At 40.8% G+C, this 25489-nt stretch overlaps 1 protein-coding gene across 7 annotated transcripts in view; it reads left to right on the top strand.

Moving 5' to 3' along the window:
* cdk14 (cyclin dependent kinase 14) overlaps nucleotides 1-25489 on the top strand; it is a 330986-nt gene that overhangs the window by 58816 nt on the left and 246681 nt on the right. Inside the window, exon 1 of one of the 7 annotated variants that reach the window (XM_020622248.1) lies at nucleotides 12870-13089. The exons of 5 other annotated variants lie outside the window; for them this stretch is intronic. The gene's annotated coding sequence lies outside the window, so the exon portion shown is untranslated. Of the gene's footprint in view, nucleotides 1-12869; nucleotides 13112-25489 lie in introns of those variants that run through there. One more of the 7 variants, XM_020622247.1, reaches the window with a different exon arrangement.

Raw genomic sequence — 25489 nt, forward strand, 5'->3', positions numbered from 1 at the left:
CCAACAGCGCCCCCTCAGATGCCGTCGCGGCTGCTCTCCACTGTTCCCTTTCTCACCTGGAAAATGGAGACTCCTGCATCAGGATACTCTTCACTGACTACAGCTCTGCCTTCAACACAGTTATCCCCCACAAACTGTCTACACTTGGTCTGCACCCCACCCTCTGTGACTGGCTCCTGGACTTTCTGACTAGCAGGCCCGAGACTGTCAGGATTGGCAATAGGACTTCAGCCAGCATTATCACAAACATTGGCACCCCACAGTGATGTGTCCTCAGTCTCATATTCTACACCCTGTTCACCCATGACTGAGTCACCTCCCACAAAGACAACATCATCCTAAAGCTCGCGGATGACACCGCAGCGATACGTCACATCACTGGTGGGGACAAAGCAGCCTACAAGTGGGATGTGGCCGGTCTGGTGTCATGGTACAAGGACAATAATCTTAGCCTCAACACGGACAAGATGAAGGAGATGATAGTGAACATGAAGAAGGAGAGGAGAACTCATCAGCCACTGTTCATCAGGGGGCTCAAAGTGGGGAGGGTGAGCAGCTTCAAAATGACTTCTAGACTGAAAAACTCTTTCACTCCAACTGCCATCAGACTCCTAAACAGCTTACTCAGGATCTACCTCATGTAATTCCATCTGTACTGTTTGGGTACTCATTCACCATATGCATAATTGCACACTCACTGCTGAGTATTTGCACCCCACGGCTCCCATATAGTATATATTCTCTGTGCATTATATTGTGTTCTTGTTGTATTTTCATTTGCTTCCTTCACTTGCTGCTTTAAAGTGCCTTAGATTTGCAATTTTACTGCATATTTAAATTTGTGTTATTTCAAATCCACCTTATATTTCAATTGATATTTCACTTGTATTATTTGGCATTCATGTGGACAACAAAGTAAGAATTTCATTGTACAGAGAAACACGTTTCCTAATGTGCATATGACAAACACCTTGACCTTAACATGTTGATACCTGAAATAGAGTATTGTAGAATTTTCCCATTCATATGAATGAGGCAAAATTTTCAAAATAAAGCTAAATATTTTAAAAAGTCTGCGATGGATTGGCGACCTGTCCAGGGTGTACCCTGCCTTCGCCCGATTGCCGGCCGGGATTGGCAATTTATTTTGAAAGTCAGGCACATTTTGGGGCCTTCATGTGAGCTTATTTTGTAATCAGGGGCTTTTATTTTGAATATCAGGCACATTTTGGGGTCTTCATGTGAGTTTACTTTGTAATCAGGGGCTTTTATTTTGAATATCAGGCACTTTTTGGGGCCTTCATGTGAGCTTAATTTGTAATCTGGCTTTTAATTGTATTTAAGGACACCTATTGCTCTGTTCCCCCTGCAGTGCTTGGGCTTTCAGACCATTGCATGAGCCACCCCATTCCCACTTACAGACAGAAACTCAAAGCTGCAAAGCCTAGTCAAAACGTTGAGAAAATGGACTGAAGAGGCAAAGTTAAATGTCTCTATTTTCATTGACCGAAATGAAATGAAATGTAATTTTGTCTCATTCAGTCACGTTATTATTATGTTGCAGTATTTCTGTTTCCTGTGTCATGCTTCAGGGGCCGCATCAAGCTGCACTGCACAGACACAGGCGACGTCACTTCCATAAGCCCCACTCACGACATTATTTAGAAGATGACAACAAACAAAGTTAAGTCTGACACAGAGAAAGGGACCGATGGCCGGCCAGCCGGGGTTCATCATTGGGAGAAAAAGAAGAAACGACATTTGGAAAACCTTTAATTACATAGAAGTGGAAAAGAAAACAATGTGTTGTGGAAAAAGATGGGGAGAAATGTGGCCACAAAATCACACAAAATGTGTATTGGATGTATTCTTGAGTCTATAAGGTAACAATAATATAATATAATAAGATAACCTTTTTTGAAATGGGCTTGGCTAAAAAACTTTTGGTTTCCTCTATACTACTAGGTACTTATACTATATTGACTGGGTTAAATAGAATTGCATCACTAAAAAGAGACTAAAATGCAATTTTCAATGACTAAAACTAGACTAAATGTAATCAATTTTCATCAACTAAAACTAGACTAGACTAAAAGGAGTATGAATGTGATTAAAATTAATAAAAACTAAAATAACTTCACACAAAGACTAGACTAAAACTAAAATTAAAACAGGTCGCCAAAAACAACACTAGCAGCTACAGACTTGAATGAGTATACTGAGGACATGTGTGTGCCCATTAAGACTCTCTGCACATACCGTATAATAACAATAAACCTTGGTTCACAGGGAAACTCAGACAGCTCCATCATGTCAAAGAAGCAGACTACAGGAGGGGGGACAGGTCCCTGTGTAACCAGGCTAGAATCACACTTACAAAGAAGATCAGAGTAGCAAAGAGGGACCTACTCTGAAAGGCTGAAAAATTAGTGTCCGGCCAACGAGCCGTCATCAGTGTGGAGAAGCCTATGGGACATCAACGCGTACAGGAGAACCACTGTGCTGAGCTATCAATTGGCCCATTGGTTTGAGAGGCAGACTTCTATACCGCTCTCTCACCTCATCTTGGACCCGCAACGAGTAGCTGCTTCCTCTAGGAATACCTCTGCTCACCACCTCTGAGGATCTGTGAAATAGATGTATGTTGCCTTTTTTTAAAAACAAAAGATCAGTAAGGCACCAGGCCCAGACATTGTGACCCCCTCCTGTCTGAAAGTCGGTGCTGACCAGTTGGCTCCCATTTTCACACAGATCTTCAGTAGATCACTAGAGCTTTGTGTAGTTCTCTCCTGTTTTAAATGCTCCACCATCATCCCACTTGCCTAGAAACCCTCCATTAGGGAACTGAATGCTTACAGACCTGTTGCTCTGACATTTGTAGACCTGTACACCTCACGGGTCAAAAGGAGGGCAGAGAGGATTTCTGCAGACTCCTCACGCCCTGGTTGCAAACTCTTTGAAGTCTTCCCCTCTGGACGATGCTACAGGTATGCCAAAACGTCTAGGCACAGAAACCGTTTCTTCCCCTTGGCCATCACACTCATGAACAGTTAGTCTGTGTTTTGCTTTTTAACTTGTATATATTCTGTATTTATTTTGTTTTTATATTGTTGTGCACACCGGGAGCCATTGGGTTGCAGTCACATTTGTTGTATTTTTGATAAATACTTGGCAATAAAGTGTATGCTTATGCTTATCACATAATAATTGTAGAACTCACTTTGAAAAATGATCATGCAACTAAATCTTTTTGAGAAATCTTATTAAGGCTTTATTTAGCAGAGTTATGATTATCACTGAAAAGTCTCCTGCATGTTCATGGAGGAGGTTCTCACCAAATGTCCACCCAATATTGTTTGAAGACTAACCACATGCAGAAATAATGTTCTATCCAGGATTAAAATCAGTTCTGAAAATACATTTGAAGAACCAGGCCCTGCGATGGGCTGGTGACCTGTCCAGGGTGTACCCCGCCTTTCGCCCGCAGCTGGCTGGGATTGGCCCCCCGTGACCCCGTTTGGGACTAAGCGGTTTAGAAAATGGATGGATGGATGGAAGAACCAAACTAGTTGAAAGAGAATTCCCAGGGATATGTTTTACTTACAACAGTTGAATTAGCTAAGGCACATTTGAAGAGCAGGGCCCAAGATTGCTCACATTTATTCATCTTCTTTCTTAAAAAAACAAACAAACAAACATCAATGATAAAGATTTCCTGGTTGTTTTGGCAAATATACATCTGATTAACTTTCCTATTAAAGGATAGTGCACAGCTGCTTCTGTGACCATGTTTTTGGAAACCAAATGGGACCTGGTAAAATTTCACCCATGAAAAAGGCAAATATTTCTTGCACAACTGATAGTTGTAGATTAAGAGAAATGTCAATCAGGCACAACCTGTACACCCAATTTGCACAATAAGGAATGGTTGCACCAGGGGACTGTGTTAAAATTGCAGTCTCAGCTGATTTGACAGCAGCATGGGGTTACTGGTAGAAATAGCAAACATATTATAATAAAATGAGTGCAGCTGAAAATGAAATTCATCGTAGCATATGTCTTGAGCAGTACAGCCAAAGAAGAACAAAATTGCTATCTGTTTGGAGCTTATGCTGTTGTATTTTTGCTTGTGCCTGGTGTGTCTGTGTCACTCTGCAATTACACCACCAAAACTCTAGTTGGTGATGGCGTGTTTATGCCATTGTGTTGCATTTCTTCACCACTTTTTAACGACGACGACTGAAACTGAGTGGGTCATGTTGGATTTAAAACTAACCGATGATGAACACCACTATTCAGAATTTTTCTAAACTTCATGCCTTTGTAATATTTAACTTTATTTTGAAAATCTTGCTCCATTCAAATGAATGGGAAAATTCTACTTTCAGCTATCAAAGTGTTCAGCTCTTCAAGGGCATTCATGCTTCTATTAACAATTTTTCAAAACATCACACTTTTAAAATATTTAGCTTTATTCTGAAAAGTTTGCCCTTTCAAATAAATGGGGAAATTCTACTTAAGCATACTTTCAGCTATTTCAGCTATCAAAATGTTCAAGTCTCCCAGGACTTCATTGTTTGACTCAGAACTTTTATAGACTTCAGACTTCTGAAATATCTAGCTTTATTTTGAAATTTTCCCCCATTCAAATTACTGGGAACATTGTACTGCAGCATACTTTCAGGACAGGAAATGCATTTCTCTAGTTGTTGTCTGTGTTGCCACGATGTGTAGTTGCATTTCTGGAGAGGTGCATAGAATACGAGGCTACACGTTACCTACATTGTACCTACGGTGTAGATTCAATATAGAACCATAAAGCAAGATTTAACAATGTCTAAAATGGCATTTGATAAGTAGAAATGTTAAGAATTGCCATTCACAGGCATTTTACTTGAATACATTTCAACATTAATTGGAAAATATAATGTAATTTCTCCTTTATAATTCAGCATTACATTTTAGGTTTCTTAAAAATTCCTTGTCTGCACCAGTAAAAAGAAAGGATGGCTGTGTTTAAAGCTCTGGCTTTGTAGCATGTGTTTGGACCCATAGGTGGATTTGACAGGTTGCAATAATACTGAGATATCCAGGTCAGAGAAATGTGTCAGTTATTTGATGTCATAGATGCGTATCGGGAGTTAGCGTCTATCATAATGTGACTCAGGTGAATGAATCCTGTTATGAAGCTGATGTACTGTAGGTCAGTGTGCAGCTGAATGAAAGAAATCACTGCACACAAGCCCCATGACAAAAGAAGCAGCCATGATTTCACTGGTCTGTCTTTCATTTTACTTTCAAGTGAACCAGATTGACTGTTGTGTCTCTTCCACTTGAAGCACAAATAAAAATACATACATTAGCCCCATGTACTGTTTCTCACACTGTCAGCCTTAATGAGTTGTCACAGCCAAAACAATGTTGCAGGAAGCACACAGAAAGACAATTTCTACACAAACTGTTTGGGTGTTTAAGTGGTTGTGATTTTTTTATGGTGTGATTGTAGTTTGGAGAAAAAAAATCACAACCATATTTTCTTTGATAACCACATTTTTACTTCCGGTGCTGGAAAAAAAGGATCACTATTGAAATCTGAATACTGTTGTTCACCTGATCCTTTACACATATTGCATAGCACCAGTAGGGTTTTTTTGTGCCAAAAAAGAAATTTGATAGAGATTGAAAAACTCCTTTTTCTGAGCCTTTTATTGTGGCCAGCCTAAGGCACACCTGTGCAATAATCATGCTGTCTAATCAGCATCTTGATATGCCACACCTGTGAGGTGGATGGATTATCTCGGCAAAGGATAAGCGCTCACTAACACAGATTTATACAGATTTGTGAACAATATTTGAGAGAAATAGGCCTTTTGTGTACATAGAACAAGTCGTAGATCTTTAAGCTCAGCACATGAAAAATGGGGGCAAACACAAAAGTGTTGCATTTATAATTTTGCCCAGTGTAGATAGCTTCTTTTGGTGATATAGTTACAGGGGAGGCCAATTCCAGTCCTCGAGGGCCACTGTCCTGCTTGTTTTCCAACTATCCCTGCCTGACCTGCTGCTGATTACCTGGCTCAGGTGTGTTCAGTCAGTCGGAAGCTGGACGATACCATCTTAGATGAAAGTGGAGTGAGGAAAGATAAAGTGAATTGGTATCTTCCAGCTTCTGACTGGCTGAACACACGTTTTAAGTCTCTGCAAGCTGACTGTTAAAACGAACTAAAACAAATGAAAATCAATGCCAACATAAAAGACAGGAAAAAAACACATTTTGTAATAGCATTATTCTATAAATATATTGTACTGTATGTGCAGAAGTCCCCTCCTTGGATTAAAGCTTTTTTCTCCTTCTTCCTTTTTTCCTCCCCACTATAAATAATGCTAAAGTATCTATTTCAGATACACAAAAACATCAAATAAAGTATTTGCTTGAAGAAATTGTCCAAGATTCTGGGAATTTATGATTGCCTCAAAAACTCACACATTATATTGTGTTCATGTAATACAAACAGCAACTTATCCTTAAAAAAAAAAAAAGGCTACTGTGGTTCTGTGGGTAGAGTGGTTGTCCCCCAACCGGAGGGTTGGAGGTTCGAATCACGGTGCTTGCAGTCCACATGTTGAAGTGTCCTTGGGCAAGACACTGAACCCCAAGCTGCCCCTGATGGTTAGAGCCATTGGTGTCAGTTGGCACCACAGATGGCTGCCTCAGTTCTGTACCAAAAACAAATTCTTTGTGTGTGTAACATACTTGGCCAAATAAAGTGATTATCCTTATAAAGTGTAAAAACAATAATTCACTATGTGAAAGTGCAGGTAGCAGCCAGTCAGGTTCAGAAAACCATTTTTAAAGGGCTGACTCTGTGCATGAAAGCATTGCCACAAAGAGTAAAGGAGTAGACCAAACAATGTGAACAGGGCTTTCTGCTTTTTTATGTATTGCAACTTCTGTCTCGCTCCTATTCTCAGTTTGTACTCATTGCACAGCCAGGCAGGCTGTTCTACTGTCTCTGTTGTGACTCTGCTCTGACCCCCTGAGTCATCCCAGTGCAACAAATCTTCCAACCTATATAACCCATGTGGTCATTTGTCCCTTCCCTCTCATGTGACCCTTAGGGGCATCTCATTAAATAGCCCTCCTATGGTCATGGGAGGTAAAATGGTAAATGGACTGCACTTATATAGCCCTCTTCTACCGTACCTGGATAAAGCACTTTACAGATTCAATCATCCACCCGTTCACACACCAATGGTGGCAGAGGTACTGCAACAATTCGGCCAACATCAACGACAATGTATGTCACACTACCAAGCTCTATGGGCCTTTATCATTATGGAAAGAGCCATAAACACAATGGCCAGCTAGCAGTAAGCTACTGGAAATCCATCATCTTGGAAACAGTCATAAATATGAAGCTAGAATTATGAAACTGTCACTGTTTCGTTACGGCTTGCCCCACAAAACACTTAATTAATATTAATATTTAGGCACAAAAATGACTTCTTTACATTTAAAAAGAAAACTACTTGGTCATGTTTAGGAACAAAATCACATTGTTGTATTTAGGGAAAAAAAACTGGAAAAATACAAATCACACTGGACTAGAACTCCACTTTCCTTGTGTTTTATGTTCCTAGCCATCCATTCAAACCTCTTCCCAATGCACACTTTGTGCCTCTGTATATGCTAAGACCATTCTTTTCCTCGTGTCATAATTAATATGGTTACTAGATGTTGCCAAACCATAATACTTTAACAGTTTGTTGTAATATCCTGCTGCCACAAACAATGTATACTGCTGCATTTTACAGGAGGACAGTCTCCCCCAGTGGCCTGTATACAGTGGGTACATCCTGAATTTCTTATATGCATCCACTTTTCCCTGACTTGCATCTTTTTCTTGTCTTCCCTGTCTTAGTCCTACCTATGTAAGATGTGAGGAAAAGATGCAATGAAATAATACAAAAAGAGAGGAATTGAAGAAGCATTTTCAGAGACATAAGAGGTTCTTTCCTCTGATCCTTCACCTAAAGTGTCCAATCACCAACTGATTTCCGATAAAGGAGCGTGTTGGTCCATAAAAGCCTTATGCAAAGGATGGTTTTATGTACGGTATCTTATTCATGACCTCCAGGCAGCTTCCTTGCTCCTCAGAGCAGGGAAGAGAGCTTGTAATGTTATTCAAGATGGCGGACTGGAAAAACTTCCACGTCAAGCCACGAATGTAGCTGGGAGAGTATTTTGTGTGAAAGACTTAATAATGGATGACCTACAGGGTACCCCTGGCCTACACACACTATTCTGTAGAATGCTTGCACTCAGTGTATGTGTGTGTGCGTGTGTTTACAGAGGTAAATCCTGTTAAAATGCAAATAATGTCCTCTACAGTTTTATGCTTTTACCTGATTGCTGTCAGCTATGGCTTCAAAATTGATTCTATTTTAGATCCAATCTGAGCCACCTTATTGTGGATTTCACAGCATCCTCAGCCTCAGCACAACATAATCGACACGGTGTGGTTCCTGTAGCAACAAGCCTGTCAGTCAAGGTCATCCATGACAGAGAGAGACAGAGGGAGCAAGGAAAGGCAGGGGGGAGTGAAGAACGTGAACAAAGGAAAAGTGTCCTCTACCTGATGATTTGTATTTTGCTGTGTGACAGTGTGTGACATGATTTAGGAGGCAGCTTCACCTCTGTTTGGTCTGACAGTGCTGATGAGTTGAGGAAACAGGCTATGGAGATGTATACTATATATTCATACATATATCACAGTGATACACTACCCCTGGACTTTAAGTAGCATTAGAAATGATTGCTTTTATTACCATTTTTATAATTGAGGTTAAGTGCTCAATGTGGTCTTTTTGGAGTATTTCTCTCATATGTTATGTCTTCATGCATTCATCTATCTTCACCTAGTGGTTGTTAGCAAAAATGACATCAGAAAAAAAAAATTCTCAAGCAAGATTCTCCACTTGTCTGCTCTCTTCAGTGCAAACATATGCAGTTAAACATGTGTTCTTCTCCTGCTTTTCTCACTTCCTCTGAGTTACTTTAGGAGAAAAGTGGGAGAGGCAATGGGCTGTCCACAAGGATTACTGTTGTTGTATAGCAGCCAGATGGAGAGGAGGAAAACAGATGTTTATTTAGATTTAAATGTTCACCTAGATAACCCTGATAAACAGTCAGGGTGAAGGCTCACATAAAAGACAATGTTGAAAAAAATGCCAGTGTGCACAAAAAAAAGTGAATTGCTAATAAACACTAGGTAAAACTCAACATAATGTCTACATTCCCAAAGGATTAATTGTATGAGTCACATCACACTTGCTACTCGGCTTTTCCCAGCTTTTTATATTTAACAGAAACACAGTTTTTGAACTCTCACTATTTCCAGTCTCTTCTTTGCTGTTTTATTCCCCTTTGTTTTTGACTGGTGCTAAACTGTACTCTTCCTTCAAGTGGTACACATTAAAAGTTTCCTTCAAAGGTTGGTGCTTTACTGTGACACATCCTGTGCAGAAAATACAGAGTTTACTTTTGCAGTAAATAAAAACAGTAGAACTGACTGTGAACTTGAGATTGTTGAGTATGTCAGAACTTTGTTGTACTGTTGGAGGTACTGTCAAGGGATTGTAATACACTGTGCTGAATTTATCAGGACAAGAGGTAATGACTGAAGTTTTTATTCATAGTGAATTACATCAGCACAGCAGCAAAGTAAAATTGGAACAGGGCAGAAAACAGACTATACTAAAAATGAGATATATAAAACCGGGAATATTATACATAACTAACAAAAATAGGTCAGTTTCACTCTGTAGTAAATGAATGAATTCATATTCATTTTTAAATTGACATTCATTTGTTATTTAAACTTTTATTCATATTGTTTTTTAATAAGTTGTTGATGTGGCAGAGTATTAAAACAAAACAGCATATTAAAAATAGAAGCAGAGTGGGTATTCAGTGAGCAGTCTTACTGAGTTGGTAGAAAGATCTAGTCTTCATAATGCTTCACAGAGTTGCATTGATGTAATATAAATGAAATATGTTGCACTGTCAGGAATTCTCTGAAAGAAATGAATACAGTTAAGGTGACTGTGATGTGAATTTAGCACAGATTCCATTAGTAGATTATGATCTGTGCTTAAAGTATATGTTTTATAGTCAGAGAGAAACTCAAAGTGACACTCACTATAGTAGAAAAGAAAGTCACTTTTGGCTTTTACCGTTCAGGGGTCACCACAGCGAATTGTCACACTGACAACTCACATGTTGACATTTGTCATGTGTTTTACGCCGGATGCCCTTCCTGACGCAACCCTGATTCGAACCAGGGGCACAGCGGCGAGAGCGCTGCACCTTAACCACTAGCCTACCAGGGACGGCCCACACTCACTATAGTAGCATCTCTTGAATTGGAAGCACATCCTACCTGTCCATAAACTCCTTCAGTTTCATGTAGAAGCCCTTAGTTGCTGGTTTTGCATCTGATGTGATCCTCTGAAACTTAGCCGTGGTGCATCGGTTACCATGGTGACAGCTTGTGTGTGTTATGAGGCATGTCTCAGGTCAACAGTTCACTGCTCCCACTGTCACTGCATATTGTATATGCAATAACTGGCCTAAAGCAACGTGGGCAATGCACCCTTCTGCTGTTGAATTAGTGTATAATATTACAGAAAAGGGCAGCACAACGGCACAGCAGCACAGTGTTTAGCACTATTGCCTCACAACAATAAGGTTCCAGGTTTGAGCCCTGGCTGACCCAGTGCCTTTCTGTGTGGAGTTTGCATGTTCTCCCTGTGCCTACATGGGTTCTCTCTGGGTAGTCCGGCTTCCTCCAACAGTCCAAAGACATGCAGCTTAGATTGACTGTTGACTCTAAATTGCCTGTAGGAGTGTGGGTATGCTTATTCAGGAATAAGCAGCATAGATAATGGAAGGATCGATGGAATATTACAAGAAAAAATGCATTGGCTTGTTCTGCAAACTGTATATGGATAATTCTCTTAGTAGTGAATATTGGAGATAGACAGACTGCCTTGATTTGGAAACTTACTGGGCCTTGTGTGATTACGCAAGATGTCAAGGAATTCTGATGCACTTGGATAACATACCGTATGTTTCTCCCCTGAGCTGCTGTGTCTCCCCTGAATCCATTAGGAGTCTTGTTATGTTACAGCGAGTCAGACCTTGCTGCCAGTTTGCCCCAGTGGCACTGATGCTGTTTGTGTGCACTATGCTCAAATTTTAATGGAAGGCGCCATGTTGGCATCCGCTATCCACTTCTTGAAACGTGTTTCCCTAGTCACTCCCCATACAGTTCCGGCAAGCTGATCCATGACCCCTGACATTCCCTTTTCTGTCAGAAACGGCAGTGTTAGGTGAACTCAATTAAATGGCCAGACGAGGAAGTGTAAAACAAAACCGTCTCTTTATTAAGAGAACTAACGTTGAACAAAAAACCATACAAGACACGGTGAAAACACAAAACTCACATGTCCTTAACAGTCCGAGGTCAGAGCCAGCAAACACATCCAACAGAGGTGATCCAAAATACGTAGTCCAGAGGGAAGTCTGATATCATACACTGTGGCAGTCCGAGACAAGAGGGCAAAGCAGAAACGAATATACCAAGGTAACAGTCCGGGTCAGAAACACAAAATACCAAAACCGAAGAAAATGCTGGAAAGTCAGAGCTGGGGTCTAGAACAATCTGGCAGCGTCCTGGTGGGAGGACGCTGCCTAAATAGAGGTGCAAACAATAACGAAACAGGTGAAACCAATGTGAGTGATGAAGAACGTAAAAAGACCGAAACTAAGGTGAAACAAAAACAGGAAGTACGTAACATCAAAATAAAAGCTGGACAGGAAGCAGCGGAACCAAATCATGACACTTTCCCCCCCGCGTTCCACTGTGGCTGATTTTCAGAATGTCTGTAAGAGGAGTGGGCAAGCTCAAAGTGGCACAGCACTGCAACATGTGATGTAAAAAACTATATTTTTTAGTGAAAAGTTTAAACAAAAGCTATTGTAAGATGTATTTTTTATTAATATAATGGCGAAAAACAGCATCTGTAGAGCACAGTGCCTTAAGCCAGTACATTGTTATTGTAAAGTTTTAGTATGTAGTGTCTTTTCTAAGAGCTGTTTGAGTATTGTGCACTGAAACCTTCAATTTAGGTAATGCTATTATGATGCTTTGTAACAGAGCACTTTTCATTCAATTCTTTGGATGGAGGAGGCAATGAAAACTATTATGCTTTATAGTCCACAGTATAAAGGCTGTAAATCAGTGTGCAGGTAGACTATATTGAATTTCTCTTGGAGTTGTTCAAAGGTCATGAGCAAGGAAAATATCTGGGAAAAAAATTTGGAAAAGCACAATTCTACTCTTGGAGAACATGGTAATATTCCAAAGTGAGGCCTTGGTTGATGAGGAGGGTCTAATGAAGTTCTGTGGCTACATTTCTATTATCTTATCTTAGGATCTTGTAGGAAGAGTGAATGCTTTGTGCTGGCTAAAAACCCAGGTTTGACATTTTATTGGAGGTGTTGGACCTCAGTGAGGCAGACAGAACAAGCCCAGTTTAATACAGCTCAGCTTCACTTTGCTTAGTTCAGCTGTGTAGCCTCAGATGCTAGCTGCTGGTGCTGCAGACACTGTTTGCTTCCTTAAACTCCTCTGGGCTGTACCATCTCAGCTGAGCAGGGGTACTCTAGGGTTTCAGGATGTCCTCATGGGCAGACGTTTCTTTTTCCAACTGCTGCATCACACCTATCGCTCCCCCTGTGCCCTCCCCCCTTATCCCTCATGAACTGCGAGATCACAGTCTCTCAGGGCTGTCGGCCAAAAACAACGCAGGCTTCTAATACCCTCCGCCACTTCAGATTTCACTCTCCTCCCCTTCTGCTTATAGTACAATCTCATCATTTCCAGCTTGCGAAGGGAGCAGAAGAGAGGGAAGGGAGAGACATAGAGTGAGAGAGGAAGAAAGAGGGAGAGAGATGTTTTGAGCTGGTTTGCAGGGAGAGAGGTTGGCCTGAATGCGTTCTGTCTGCTCTTCAGAGGCATCCAGGTGAGCTGTTTCCTCCTGGAAGGTAAGAGGAAGACTGAGATTGGTCTTTATTTTATCTTGCATCTCCCCATGACCTCCTTCTTCCCTTGCTTCAAATACATTGCTTTTGACAGCGTGAGTGTTTGTGTGGTTGAACATGAATAGTATTCTCCAGACATACCACACACACACACACACACACAAACATGATACTGTGTGAGGCGATGTGCAGATGTGCAGGCATGATGACTTATGTGCATTTATAGGGAAGATATAGATTGTAGGTATGTAGTATAGTGTGTTTCAGTATGTGTGTTGTGGGTGTTTTTTTGGTGTGTGTGTGTTAGTGGGTGGGGAGGGGGTGATGAGCTCTCATGCTAGCATGACAGCTTGAAAGTGGATGGCCCACCTGAGTCTCAATGGGCAGGAAGTGACGAGAGACTCTGGGGATAGAAAGGAAGTAGCGGGAAAAGGGAGAAGGCAGTGTGTGTGTGTGTGTGTGTGTGTGTGTGTGTGTGTGTGTGTGTGTGTGTGTTTAGTCCTATCTACAGTTTCAATGTTACCTTCTGCGTGATACAACATTAGCCCTGTCACCCCACCAACTCCTTCCACCACTGTCACTACTACCCTCTTCCTCTCTGTAGTAATAGGTTACATTTCCATTGCGGTGGTGAAATGGGTGCTAATGTTTACTGGTCAAATGGACAGAATGCACTGCTGCAGCATTTTTCTGCTCACTCTCCAATGTGTCATCCCACTTTGGCCAAATTTGCAGCACACTCTTTTCTGACCCCAGAGGGAGGAATGTGGGTACTGTGGGGACGAAGACGGAGCAAGACAGGGACGGGTCATTTACCATCTGTGGCAGTCGCTTGTGGACGCATAGCAAGACTTTCTGCAAGGCTGTATGCAAAGATAGCAGGCCTGGCTGTTAGGAAAAAGAGAGAACAAGAATAAGGAAGGAGGGCTGAAACAGGAGGAGTCTGGGTATCTGGGTGTTGTGTTTGAGAGAGGATATGTGTTGTCAGGATATTCGGCCACATCTGGAGTAGTGTCATCTTAATGAAGAAGCAACAAAGGCTTTTTTGGCAGAATTTCAAATTGAATGGTTGCTTTGGAAAATTCAAGAAACAAATGGATTGAAGGATATTTTTCGATTTTTGTGCTCCTGTGGGCAAATTATCTTGTTTTGGGGTTGCTATCAGATCTGCAGCATCACAGCAGTTCCGCTCAGTTTTGTCTTCTCCAGTTGTAGTTTTGCAAGTCAGTAAGTACCTGTGTGGGACCGATGTCATTTCAAGGAGACTGTACATCTGTACATTTGTACACATGACCTGTTGCTGTTTAAAGTGGGCATGAGTGTCAGATTGACTGCTTTTCAACTTTACTCTACTGTTGGAAAGGGTGTTTCAAATCCTGTTTGATGATCTTGAAAAGCTCTTTGAAGGAAAACAATTCAAAGAGCAGTTCTTCTGGTATCCCTCACAACTGATCTGCACTGTCTTTAAAGCATACAGATACCTTCACTCAGATGTCAGTGTGAACTCTTCGCTTATGTGACTGGCTTAAATTTCTTATCATTTATCTATGACTGTATTTAAATCAATGACTTCCTGACCTTTTGGACCTGTGACTGTGTGTTTCAAAGTGACAGTGAGACCATTCACAATGCAGGAACTTTTCCAGGAAACTGAAGATACTTACCTTGTTTAGACAGGAGGAACCAGGAAGTAAATTTTGTTTTTCTGCAGTAGTTTATAGTGCCAAAAGTCCCTGCTGTGGGGACTTTCTGATAGTATGGGAACTACTGGGCAGACTAGCAGTAGTGAACGTTTCTCATCAATCAGACACAGGTCTTGTGGCTACTACAACCTTCATTCAGTGTAAATGGCACTAAGGTGCCAGTTGTATTAGTCATAGGATTGGGACTGGATATATCTTGTACTGTTTATTTGAAGTTAAAAACACAGTTGCTGATGTTGAGGGCCTTTCATATAAGTGCTGCCCGTAGCTGAATGGCTGGCAGTTTCAAGCTACCAACCCCAGTCAGTTCCAGTGGATGTTGTATAGCTGGTTGTATACAAGCAGCAAACTGTTAAAAGAAAAGGATATTTTACATTGTATTTGAATCAATACTTTGTAATTATCTTGTCCTTCGTGTGGTGTTCCTTTTAAAGTATGTCTTGCTTATCCTGTGTTGAGGCTACTTACTGTCAAATAAGCATTAATGCTGGCTGCACTAGCTCCTGGAAGGAGACGTCAGGACAGAGAGCATCACCCGCATGTAAGACCTGCATACAAGCCTCTGACAGGAGACACAATGCTTTTACTCAGATGCAATTTTCCAGAGATCAAGTCATGATTCATATCAAGTGGCTATGAAATGAAGCAGTTTGCTTAAGTGGCACTCATGTTAATGCGTCAGCAGTGAATGCCCAATTAGACCTGAAATCCTCGCTCAGTTAATGCTGTATTGTTATGCGGATTTGTGGAAGTGTGGACTTCTTGTTAGGTCAAATCTCAACATGACACAATAGAACAATATTTAAATGTCTGTGTTACAATAAGCACCTCACAGCACCACCAACTAATGGTCATCAAAGTATGTCATTATTAGCTTGCAGCATGGCTTATGGATAGGTTATACTGGGTACACTGATGGTTTGTACACATGTATTTGGTCCTCAGCGGATGAACCCAGCTGCCTTTTCTGCACCCTGACTTTTCCTCTAGTGCCACCAGCAGGTCAACATATTCACTCAGTCTGTGAAATGTCTCAACAGTTTGTACAAAATATTTATTTTTCTGAGAAGAGGTATCCTAAGGAGTTTTTACTGTAGTGCCACCAGGTCCTTTGTTCTAAATCCCCCGAATAGCACTTGTTTTACAGAATGAGACATTTGCCACCAGCATTTTTGCATTATAGGAAAAGTGAAAAGTTATTTTACAGTGAAGTGTTGTCATTATAGTGCCGGCTCAGGTTTCACAGCTTTATATGACAGTGTGCTTTTAAGATGAACAAGGACTGAGGTTGCCAGGGCTGGTAAGTAGAGAAGTTGATTTGATTTGATTTATTCTTTCAAGCATGTAAAGACAGTTGATATGTCAACACACATAATTTTACACATATCCAACAAATGCTAATCCAATATCAATTTGCTTATACCTAATACATGCTTGAATGGAGTAGGAAGAAGTCAGACTTATCCAGTCCTACCCCATGACATCATCTTACATCATTGGTTTGCAAGCAGTATCTCTACATAGATAATTCTCTTCTACACCACACAAGTAATATACTAAAAAAATATTAACAGTGTTAACATTCTTACATAATTACATCCTTAAATACTTCTCTTCTACACCACACAAGTAATATACTAAAGAATTATTACAGAGTGTTAACATTCATACACCACACCCACAATGTTCTATCTAATTAATCATTAAGCCTGTTCTTGCATATATCTTGATTGACACATACCTTTATATTTATGTTTAAACTCGTCAATTCTATTACTATTTTTTATGTCTACACTTAAATTATTGCATAGTTTTACCCCACTTATGGAAATACAAAATCTTTTTTTGGTTGTACCTATAGCATGAATTTTTTAATTTAACTGACCCCTTAAATTGTATTCTCCTTCCCTTTCATTAAATCGTTTTTGAATTCCACCAGGTAATAAATTGTTCCTGGCTTTATACATAAACACAGCAGTCTTATATCCCACTAAATCAAAAAATTTTAACAATTTAGACTGTATGAAAGCTCCATTGGTGTGATCCCTATACCCCATCTTATGCACAATTCTTATTGCTCTTTTTTGTAATATATACAATGGTTGAAGTGAGCTTTTGTATGTATTTCCCCAGTTTTCAACGCCATACTCTAAGTATGGTAAAATCAATGAAGAATACAAAATGCGTAGTGCTTTCCCATCCAAAATATATCTAACCCTTGCTAATATCAATATATTTTTTGCTATTTTGTGCTGAACATATCTGATATGAGATTTCCAGGAGAATTTGTCATCAACTATGACACCTAGAAACTTAATTTCATATACTTGTTCTATATTAGCTCCCCCAACTTTCAATTGAAGTTCATTATCGTCTACGATAATGAACTTCAAGTTGGTTGGGTGGAGGCTGATCTTAGGAGCTGGCCGTGTCACAGCCCTTCTCCTGAGTGACTGTGTGCTCTCCTGAAGTCTGAACCTCTGGGAAGCCAGCCATTTAGTCATTTATATGCCTGTGCTTTCTATTCTCCAGCATCTTAATCAAAATTAGTGGCTAGCTGCACTAATCAGAAGGTACAAGGCTTTGTTGAGTCAAACTATACACAGCAGATCCTCCTCCAAGAAATCTGCTGGACCTCAGAAACCTTCTACGGGAGGTCTTCTGAAGGAAGAGGCCAGTTAGCACTGGTCACTGAGGTTGAGCTGTGAAGCTTGTTTGGAATTACAGGTGAATGGAAACAAGTTGTAGGGCATTGCAAGTAGTGACACAATGATAAAGAGCGTTCATGGTGGATGAAACCTACTAAGTCATAGTTTAGTGTGTGATCATCAGAAAGCAAACCAACTGCCTGTAGGTTCATGACAAAGCACTATATTACAGTTCAGCACACTAAATTTGAAATCGCCACTGAACTCCATCCGCTATAAACCTCTGAGGGGAAACATGCCCCCATCAGCTTAAAAATAATGGAATGTCCCTTGAAAAGCAACACCTAACCTAATCAGGGAGTGTATTATTGATTATGCCCATTGTTTTTCTGTCAAGAAACTGACCGTAAATGGTAAGTCATTTAGAATGCTTGAAAAATGCAAGCAGCATAGAGGAGGGAAACTGTTAGCGCTTTAATTAATATGTAATTTCAGCACTAACATATTTTTTGTGTCATCAGCATTGTATTTATTCTTCATCACTTTATACAACTTTATCTTATAGTAAAATACATGTTGTTGATACTACATGGTAAGTCTATAATATTTTTCACTTATAAGATCAGAATTGTATTAAAGTAAGCATCAGTCACAACCTCAGGAATAGCTGGCAAAATATTCATAAGTCAACCACATCACGATCACCAGAGAGGAGAGGCCCGAAAACATTCTTAAATCATAGCTGACCAAGTATCCTCCTATATCATGTGTCAGTTTGAGTTGTACTGGTGTTTAAGCCATAGGGCTCTCTCAGATGACCAAGGCAGTGAAGCAGTACTAAACAACATCTGCAGTGACTGAAATGGTTATTTGGCATCTGTAAATATGTCGGATATACTGTATTTCTTTGACATTTGATGATTAAATTGATGATTTTTCTGTTATACATTTATTAAAAGAAAACAAGAATGTTACTTTTTTCACAAACATCATGAAGGAAAACAATTATGTGGTTCTGTAGTACCATGTAACTGTGTAACCTTTTATCTTGAACTAAGCAGCAGCCGCTGCGGCTTAATGGTAGAGTTGGTGTGAAAGTTTTTTAAGCTGCAGGTTGACTAATGGCCACTGAGTGCTGGCTCCACAAAAAATGTATTGAATCAATCAATTTCTCTGACTTCCCTTGAAAGTCAATATCTTTTACCATTATAAAGTAAGATCTCAACAGCTAATTTTAACTCCTCTAATGTGTGGGTCTGGTGGCCATTTTGGAAACGATTGTTCTCTAAAGAGGATATTAAAGCTTCACTGAACTGCGTTTTGCTTTTGAGGAATGTCTGCTTCATTTACAGTATAAGTTTCTCTGCCATATTTCTCCCTGTTCCACTCAACTTGTCTTTGTTCAGGCTCCAGAGATTTATTGTTTTTCTGTTAATGTCAAGAGCACCAATTTCTACTGTACAACATATCAATGATGCAACATGCTTCAGAAAGAAATTAATAATATTGTTGTGAATGAGCTTTTGAAGTTGGCCGGGTTGTATCTGGACATGTGTGGGTGAGATTTCACTTCACATCACGGGTTCTCTTTGTTTTCTGAAACTGGGGCGAGCACAGAACACACAGCCACATGCATCAGTAGGGGCTATTATCCTGAGTTGCTGATTTAATCTCAAGCATGGCATAGCAATCTAGCCTTGTCCATGCGATGTGCCACTCAGCCTTAAACAACTACGCTCATGGAATCTTGCTGCTGTTTTACATGCATGATTATGACACGTACACAGATGGGTCAACATGCTATATGGCAATACGTAACACAATATTAGTAAGTGAAGGAAGGGAGTGCAAACACTACCTTACAATATGCCGCAGGGTGTAGTTCATTCTTGAGCATTTCTATCGTGCCACTGTGGGATTTCTGGAGATTGAACCCCATCAGAACTGATCAATTTTCATCACTTTCTTTGATCAATGATGCTGAGTTGAAACTATCATATAGATTTTGTGCTGTGGTGATGGTCTAGGTCCTGAGTCTATCTGGGGCATCTTGGCTGTTGGAATGCTTTATTCCATCACCTGTGGTAATTAAGACTCTCATCCACAGTAGATTAAGTCTGGTATTCAAAAAAGAAAGTGACAGCAGCAAAATAATGAAATGCAGTCCATCTATCCATACTGCTTATCCTAAGAAGGGTTGTGGAGGGGCTGCTGACATTGGGTGAGAGGTGGAGTACACCCTGGACAGGTTGCCAATTTATCACAGGGCTGGCATGCAGAGACAAACAACCACACACACTCATACTCACTCCTACGGGCAATTTAGAGTCACCAGACAACCTAAGCTGTATGTCTTTGGACTGTGGGAAGAAGCCGGAGTACCCAGAGAGAAACCACTCAGGCACAAGGAGAACATGCAAACTCCACACAGAAATGCCCCTGGCCGACCGGAACTCAAACCAGGAACTTTCTTGGCGATGCACTAACATATTTTATTTTGCTGGTGCACTTAATGAGAATGACTTGCAGAGAGAAGTTACAATGGCTTTGACCATCCAGCATGCATTTCTTTTTATACGTTTCCTCACTGGACCACAGTGATTTGCAGAGTGACAGGGGAGCTGGCTGGGCTACACTTTGTTTCCTTTGCTTGGAACACAAGTGACTGTGCAAGCTATTGCTACACTGCTATCTAACACTCTGTCAGCTGGACTCACGCTTATTTTTGTTTTATGTCGTTATCAGATGCTTTGGCAAAACATTGTGATAATAGAACCAAAATATATAAATGAAAATCATATTTACTGATATGTTTTTCAAAAATGATCAAAAAAGAGAGTATGTTTTGGGGATGTTTCATGTTAGCCTTTGTTTGTCCCATATTGAAAAAATACACGGACTAAATTTGATTCACTCAAATAATGTTATTTTGTATTTTAAACTTACATTAAGTTAAAAACAGAGATGTGGTAAGTTCTGTAAACATATTTTATATTACAAATTGGTTAAGTTATGGCCTGTGATGAACCCAGAGACAATAACTAATTGACTCTGTAGTTCCCTTCAACTCAGTGGAGCATCTTAGCAACTTTTAGTGAGGTGTTTTGGTTTTATGGCCTGCAGCTTTCTTTGGTTCAGCCTCACCACTCGGCTGTCTGCTCTGCAGCAGGCAGCTAGTTTTGCAGAAAAAGTTCTGATAAATGCACAATAGTTCACCACACAGCAGATGAATAAAATTAGCAACTAGCTGGTGCTAGTTAGCAACTAAAGTGAATTGTTCAGCCAAAAAGAGTGAATATTGGATGCACAGTTAGTACTCACCAAAAACATGACTGTAAATGAATAATGTTGCCTTGTATCAGATGTGTGTGTAGATAGCCGACTGTTTTCTAATGCGTACACCACATCAAAATCAATTAGTGCTACTTAACAAGCCTTATCATTGTCTTCAGCTTGCTGTGAAATGAAGTTAGTGGCTGCCTGTGTCAGTCATCTCAGCCTCACCTTTCACATGTAAGTGGTCAGAGATGAACTACTAAAATGCCACCACACTGACATGTCATCTTAACCCCTCAATCAAGTCTTGTGTTAAACTGGGCCTCATGATCATATCAGCCCATTCTGGTCACAGATCTCTATTGGAAACCCCTGTCAGAAGGCCCTGAGCACACCACCACAAATCTGCTGTTTGAGGAGGCACCAGCTATATATGGCACAGGCACACACAACTTTATATGCCATTAAAGAACACTGAATCAAAGGCTTGTTCTCTCCGGACAGTGTGGATGGAGGCAGGATGAGGTGTTTTTTTCCAGTCTCTTCTCTGGTGTATCTGCTCACTATCATGTTGAACCCAGAATGATGAGCCCAGGCAAGCCGATAGCCCTGCTTTGTCTCTTTGAAACAGAAATGCATTCTCACATTTGGTAAGCCCTGGCGGTGGCCAAGTTAACATGGCTGATAGCCTTGAGTTAGCTGAACACATAAGTAGGCTTTATGGTTGATTGGTTGCTTTTATGGACTCTGTGGTTCTTGCTATCGTTCAAGTTAAAGTCTTCTGTGACTATTCCTCTGGAGATAGTTGCATTAGCCTGGGCCTGCCCAGTGTGTTGCTGTCTAGCTTTCCTATTACTGTATGATGACTCTAAGAAAACAATGCCATTTATCACAGTTTGTTTGTGTGTGTGTGTGTGTTGGTACGAGTGGTAGTGATTAAAGATGCTTTCCCTCAACCAGAATCAATATGGTGTAATTGCATCTGGGGCAGGGCTTTCCTGTCTTATGTAGGGTGTTCCCAATCTGGTAACAGAGGAAAGCAAGTTTTAGGCAGGCGTCCACATGCTACCATAACTCACTGAGCAAAACTGGCCCTCCCATCATTTGCACTCTGAGTGACTTTGTTTGCATTTGTCCACTTTTTTAATGTTATGTTTCTATTAAAATATTTCTATTAAAATATTTCTTCTTCTTCATGTTCTTCTTCTTTCAGCTGTTTCCGTTAGGGGTCGCCATAGCAAATCATCAGTTGCCACCAACAAAATCAACCTCATGGCCTTCTAAAGTTGTTATAGCTAACATGTTAGTGAAATATTACACATGTAAATAGCATTTTAATTAGATTAGATTAGATTCAATTTTGGCTGGGATTGGCTCCAGCCCCCCGTGACCCCGTTTGGGACTAAACAGTTTAGAAAATGAATAGATGGATGGATAGATTCAACTTTATTGTCATTACACAAGTACAAGTACAAGGCAACGAAATGTAGTTTAGCATCTAACTAGAAGTACAATATGTTGTAGTTGGTAAAGGCTACAAGCAGTGAACACTGTCATATATATTAAAAGCTGAAGATATAGTTTTTATGCAGATTAAAACTATAAAATAAATATTGATCTGCCTAGTTAATTGTTGTAGAGTAAAAAGTACAATATTTTGTACTAAAATCTAGTGAAATAGAAATATAAAAACATGGAAATACTTAAGTAAAGTGTACAGTAACACATAATTAGACTAAACTACAGTACTTGCACATTACTGTAGTAAATGTACTTAGTTATGTTCCACACCTGCTTCTGACTGTGTATTGTGACAACTGGGGGGCGGCTGTGGCTCAGGAGGTAGAGCGGGTCGTTTCCTAGCCGGAGGATTAGTGGTTCGATTCCCGGCTTGTCCAGTCAACATGTCGAAGTGTCCTTGAGCAAGACACTGAACCCCCAGTTGCTCCTGATGATGTCACCGGTGTGTGAATGCGTGAGTGCTTGGGAGTGTGAATGGCTGAATAATGTGAAAGTGCTTTGAGTGTGCTGTAAGAGCGTAGAAAGGCGCTATACAAGTATAAGACCATTTACAACTAGTAACTGAAAGTGTTTGAAGCTGTTGTTTGGTTGCTTGAAACAAAATATACTGGGTTCAGGCATTGTCGCTGGTTAATTTTTAAAGTGTGGTAGGGCAGTCAGTATCACTCTGCAGAATTTCAGAAACCCTTCACTTTTCAGATGACAAGTAAAGGCTGTTATTCCCAGCATGTCAGTCTAGTTCAGAAGAACTTGGTTGTCCATGTTCCTTTGTCTCCCATGATTCCCTGAAGTGGATTGTTTAGAACATAAGCCTTGTTGAGCACATCTATTGCAGACACTCTCATCAAGTATTGATGCCTTGTAGTGTGATAGGTCCTAAATGATGATTTTTTTTTCTAGTTTAGTTAGTTTATGTGATATCCCAGATGAAAACTGCTGTCACTGAGGACAATGCTTGAGATGCATGGGATTCATGTTTATAACAGCTTGGTGGCCTCATTAACATGTATTCTTTTAAGCTCCTCACTTCTTTTTATTTGTCCTGCAACTTTCTGTTATTAATGTCTGGCCTAAGAGTTCTTATGTTACTTTTTCTCTTTTTTATTTTTTGATTGAAATGTTCTAATGTACAGATACAGTATAAATCAAACTAGAATTACCACTTCGCAGCGGCATGCCTCCGCCAACCAGTCAGTTTCATTGGAATGGGACAGACGTGGGGTCACTGACCTTGACCTTTCACCATCAAAATCTAATCAGTTCATCCTTGAGTCCAAGTGGACATTTGTGCCAAATTTGAAGAGCTGTCCTTAAGGTGTTCCTGAGATATCAATTTCACAAGAATGGGACAGATGAACATACAGACAACCTGAAAACATAATGACGCCAGCCACAGCTATCGCTGGTGTAGAGATATAAAAAGGGACCACGTCTTGATTCTAAGGCCCAACTAACTTGCCTCAAACCTTGAAAAAAAGTAGGATGGACTATTCATTACTTTTTTAGACTGGATTATCTTTGAGACTTTGTAAGCTGGGGCCTGTGCTATGAAGCCAGTTCAGTTCAATTCTGGCTAATTTGAGGTTTTCTGGTTTCACTGAGCTTAACATCGGTCTTCCTGGATAACTGGTACCATGAAGGTGATTATCAGCTGGCTCTGTTAAGTCTGGTTTTTCCTGGCAGTCTGCGAGCACGTTCATGTGAAAGATGCTGAGTTGGAGGCTCCAGCGCTTGGTTATCAGCGGCAGCCTAGCCCTCCCCGCTATACTGTTCGCGAATGTCCAGTCTCTGGATAATAAACTGGATGAACTCCACGCTTGGATTACCTTGCAGAAGGACATACAGGACTGCTCCAGGACTGTTTTTGTGAAACATGGCTGGGAAAAGAGCCTCCCGATGAGGGTATAACTCTGGATGGTTACTCTGTGTTCAGACAGGATTGCAGCAAGACCCATGGAGGAGGAATGGCCGCCTTCGTCAAACAGTCCAGGTGCACAGACTGTAAGATTCTTTCTAAATTCTGTTCTGAAGATGTGTAATATTTAACACTAAAGCTAAGGCCATTTTATTTACCTCAAGAGCTGCAATGTATCGTTGTGAGTGTAGTATATGGCGTGTGTTTTCCACAACCAAAAACCATGATTTAATATGGATATAAAACAGAAAATCAGGAAGAGATGGGAAGCTTTTAAGTCAGGGGACCAAGCGGAGTACAGGAAAGCCCGGTATGAGCTACAGAAGTCCATCAGAGCTGCAAAGAGAGCATACTTCCAAAAACTGGAGAGCTACTATATGAATATTTGACAGGATGAGCACAGATACCTCCTCAAAATACTGCTTTTCAGGTGACACACACAGGTCCTGAAGGCTCTGAGACAGGTAAACCCCCATAAGGCGGCGGGACCAGACGGTGTCCCCCCTAGAGTGTTGAGAGCCTGTGGGGGTCAACTAGCTAGTGTGTATACAGACATCTTCAGCCTGTCTTTAACCCAAGCAGTAGTTCCTCGCATTTTCAAAAAATCCATTACATACTGGTCCCTAAGACATCAGACACATCCACTCTGAATGACTTCAGGCCAGTGGTGCTCACATCAGTCGCCATAAAATGCTTAGAGAAACTGGTCCTCACACACGTTAACCACATGGTCCCGAACACTGTAGACCCCCTCCAGTTTGCCTACTGCCCCAACAGATCAGTGGACGGCGCGACTGCTCTGGCTTTATTCCATACCCTGAAACACCTGGACAACAGCAGTACATATGCTAGGATGCTCTTCCTGGATTACAGTTCTGCATTCAACACCATTCACCCGGGAAGACGACAGACCTCGGTGTACCAACGCCCACCTGTAACTGGATTCTGGACTTCCTGACTGAAAGACCAGGTAGTTAGAATGGGAGGGCGGGTGTCGGCTGAGCTCACAATCAGCACAGGCTCACCACAAGGCTGCTGTCTCAGCCCCAAACTCTTCACCCTGTACACCCACGACTGTGTCTCCAACCATGACAACACCATCATCATTAAATATGCTGATGACACCACCATTCTGGGCGTCATCAAGGGGGAGACGAGTTGGGCTACAGAAGCTTGGTGAACAACATTCTTGTTTATGGAGAGGAGAATGACCTCCTCTTCAACATAAACAAGATAAAAAAAATAGTAGACTTCAGGAAGAACCCCTCCCCTCTGCTGTCTCTGACCATCAAAGGGACTGAGGTGGAGAGGGCTGACA

The sequence above is a fragment of the Monopterus albus genome, unplaced genomic scaffold (assembly GCF_001952655.1).
Source record: "Monopterus albus unplaced genomic scaffold, M_albus_1.0 scaffold276.1, whole genome shotgun sequence".
Taxonomy (NCBI): Eukaryota; Metazoa; Chordata; class Actinopteri; order Synbranchiformes; family Synbranchidae; genus Monopterus; species Monopterus albus.